The 3721-nt window shown below is 48.9% G+C and overlaps 1 long non-coding RNA gene across 1 annotated transcript; it reads right to left on the bottom strand.

Moving 5' to 3' along the window:
• Window positions 1-1769: 1769 nt before the first annotated feature.
• LOC139033567 (uncharacterized) lies at window positions 1770-3000 on the bottom strand. Its single transcript, XR_011486118.1, has 2 exons — window positions 2875-3000; window positions 1770-2269 (listed from the first exon to the last, which is right to left on the bottom strand). It is a non-coding gene; the product is annotated as an uncharacterized lncRNA (long non-coding RNA).
• Window positions 3001-3721: the final 721 nt, after the last annotated feature.

The following is a 3721-nucleotide window of genomic DNA, read 5'->3' as shown; positions in this document are numbered from 1 at the left end:
TTTGAAATTAAGCATGTATGTTCAAACCACAATGAGACCCCGTATCATGCCCACTAGGAGGCTTACAATAAAAAATCAGTAAAAAAAAATCAGTAACAAGTAACGGTGAGGGTGTTGAGAAATCAAAAGCCTCGTGCACTGTGGTAGCAATGGTGCGTCCAGTCCTCCAAAAATTCAACAGACTATCAGCCCCTGTCCCAGCACAGCCCTGTGAATGTACTAAAAACACTGAAACATACACATTAACAGTGTGAATTGGGGCATTCTCTGGGGGACCAGGGGTTAAGACTCCACACTTCCAATGCAGTGGGGGGGGTCTCAGGTTCGATCCCTGGTCACAGAACTAAGATCCCACAAACCACATGGCCAAAAAAAAAGTTATCAAAAGTAACATGAAAGAACATGAATTATATGGTATGTCATTCAGATCTGAATTTTTCAATGTATTTTCCAAACGAAATTTGGCTCCCAAGTCATGGTAGCAAGGGCTCCAGTTAAAAAAAGACCAACGTAGCAGGCGAGAGCAGGGCAAGCCTCACCTTGGCCACTTCCTACCTCCTCGGACCTGAAGGTCATTCACCTCCTCTAAACTTACTGTTCTTGACAGTAAGGCCTCCATCCTCCCTGAAATGATCTGTGTTTCCTCATCTACAATGTGGCTGAGAGACGCAGCCCCGAGGGGGGGGGGGGGGAAGGGTGGCCAGGACACCACCCGGTTCTGTGCAAACACTTTCCTGATCTGCTGGGTTTGTCGGTTTTTTTTTTTTAAGATTAATTTATTATTTTTGGCTGCATTGGGTCTTTGTTGCTGCATGAGGGCTTTCTCTGATTGCGGTGCGGTGGCTTCTCTTCTTGTGGGGCATAAGCTCTAGAGTGTGCAGGCTCCAGAAGTTTCGGCTCCAGAAGTTTCGGCTCACAGGCTTAGTTGCTCCGTGGCATGTGGGATCTTCCCTGACCAGGGATCAAACCCATGTTTCCTGCATTGGCAGGCGGATTCTGAACAACTAGACTAGCTGGGAAGCCTGTGACCTGCTTTTATGTGACCTTGTCCAGTGCTCATATAAGAGGTGAAACTGAGGCACAGAAGGCTGACAAAATATATGCAAGGTGACCCAGCTCCTGAACTGCAGACATCGATGTTGATTTTGAAACTGTAATTAAGTACTGATAACATCAAATTTGGGTTTCCCTGGTGGCTCAGTGGTAAGGAATTTACCTGCCAATACAGGAGACCCAGGTTCGATCCCTGGGTTTGGAAGATCCTGTGGAGAAAGGAAATGGCAACCCACTCCAGTATTCTTGCCTGGGAAATCCCATGGACAGAGGAGTCTGGTGAGCTACAGTCCATGGGGTCGCAAAGAGTCAGACACGACTTAGCAACTAAACAACAACAAACATCAAATGTAGCATCTTGACCATTTTTAAGTGTCTAGCTTGGCAGCACTAAGTATGTTCACGTGGGTGTGCGGCCATCCCCAGAACAGTCCATCTTCCCCAATGGAAACTCTGCCCCATTAGACTCTAACTCCCCCTTCCCAGCCTGTGCCCCCTCCCCATCCTCCTCTCTCTGTCTAGGGTCTGACGACTCTAGGCACCTCATACCAGTGGAGTCATACTGTGTCTGTCCTTGTGTCTGGCTTCTCTCACTGACCATCACACCTTATCAGTCCAGCCGTGTTGTAGCGGCTGTCTTTTGAAGGCTGAATCACACTCCATTACGGGGCTGAACCATATTCTGTTCATCCAGGCATGCATCGACAGACACTTGGGTTGTTTTAAATGTTTTAGTTATTGCGAATACGGCTGCTGTGAACACAGGGGGACAAGTATCACTTCAAGGCCCCGCTTTCCCTCCTGGTGGGGAGATCCCCTTCAAGTAGGATTCCGGGATCCTATGGTAATCATATGTTTGATTTTTCCGGGCAACTTCAATTTTAAGCCAAGAAAGGCAAGCAAGAAGGCAGTGCAGTTCTAGTTGGCTGCTGTCCGGGTAGCAGACAGCAACCCCTCGCCCAGCACCATGTGCTGGTGATGCTTGGCACACAGAGACTCTGGCAGGCAGTCATTTCAGCAACCACTGTGGCTGGAGGTGCAGGCATGCTGCACGCGGGCAGATCCTCTAGCGACATGCTCACACGTAGGCAGGGAGTCCCAGAGAGCAGCACCAAAGGAGGAACTCCCCGGCTGAGTACCCAGGAGCCCCGGGGGCAAACGCCCACAGATTGGGTCCTGCAGTCGGTGGGAGATGGCTCTGGACCACGTGGTGCATCTAGAGAAGTTTAGAGCATGTGACAGCAGGCAGTGGGCATGGCTGCTCGTCTCCCTCCGCCCCCAGGAAAGGTCTCAGAATGTGCCAGGGAGTAGGTTACACCGAACTCCCGAGGGCGGCTGCCTCGGGTGGGAGGGTAGGGTCAGGACCCTGATGTGATCTGTGAGGCTGCATGGGATGGCCGAGATAGTGACAGTGCAAACCCCATGGAAGATGCCCCAAGTGGAAGGCAGGCAGAGCCGAGAAAGAAGAGGCAGAATGAAAACCAGAAGTCAGCGGTTCTGAAGCTCAATGGAGGGCAAGGATCCAAGTGAAAAGCAGGAAATGGAAGAATATACTAGAAACGCATGAAAATGGTTAGAAGGACCCTGGGCCCCATCGTTCAGCCCAGGTGGCGGTGGGCAGCCTCCAGGTCACTTAGAAGAGAGGCAGCTACGGCTCGAGGGCCACGTGGACCTGCAAACACCAGGAACCTAAGCACCGCTGATAAGGGGCTAGTTACGTGGCTGTCTGGGGGCTCGCTTGGGAACTGGAATTCCCTCATTTCTATTTACCCAAAGATTTCCCCTCATGGAGGCCTTCAAAGGCGAGAGGGAAATGCTTACCTGTGGGATGCGGCCAATTTTAAGTGCCGAGAAACAGAACCTCCTTTGTCCTCCAGCCTTTGATGAAACGCGTTTGGGGTTTGGGCATTTCCTCTCAGCCATGTATTGTGACTGTGAATGGCTCTGGTCAAGTTTAGTTCAGTGAATTTCCTGTGAGCGGTGGTGACAGCTGCACTGTTTGGTTTCTGAATGCACATTTCAACTACTTTAATTTTTATTCTGAATACTTTGAGAATACATGTTTATAAGGAAAAATATCTGAAGTAGCTATTGCAGATATTAAGATTTGACAAAGGTAGCTGATATGTACACAAGAACCCCAAAAGCTACAAGGAAAAAGACAGACATATAGAAATCCATGACTAGGGAAAACCTGCAACCACCTTCCTTTAAGATGCCCACAAAAGCAAAAGACAAATGAGAATAAGAAAACGTGTATCATCCATATGACAGGTGAATGGCTAATATAATATAAAACAAGCTTTTGCAAACTTTTGGAAGAAAAAGTCCAAACTGAGGAAAGGATATAAACATCTTACAGAACAAATCCTAACTTTCAATAGAAAGCACAAGCACGAGTTGTGCACAAGTGTGCATGTGTGTGTGTGTGTGTAGAGGGGCACGAGTTAAAGTCAAAGCAAGATCTTGCCTCGCCCCCATCAGATTGGCATAAAATGAAAAAGCCTGTGACACCTTGCCTGTGGCTGGGGACCCTGGGAGTCCTCTCTGTCCACCATCAAACACACATTTTTGTGGGAAATACAAGTGTCAGTGGGAAAGGCAACCCGGGTGTCCTCTGAGTTGCCTCCTGAGGCTGACTCAGAGGAAGACAAGCTCCAGGGCACAA

The sequence above is a fragment of the Odocoileus virginianus genome, unplaced genomic scaffold (genome assembly GCF_023699985.2).
Source record: "Odocoileus virginianus isolate 20LAN1187 ecotype Illinois unplaced genomic scaffold, Ovbor_1.2 Unplaced_Scaffold_18, whole genome shotgun sequence".
NCBI lineage: Eukaryota > Metazoa > Chordata > Mammalia > Artiodactyla > Cervidae > Odocoileus > Odocoileus virginianus.
This window is presented reverse-complemented; position numbering and strand designations above follow the sequence as displayed.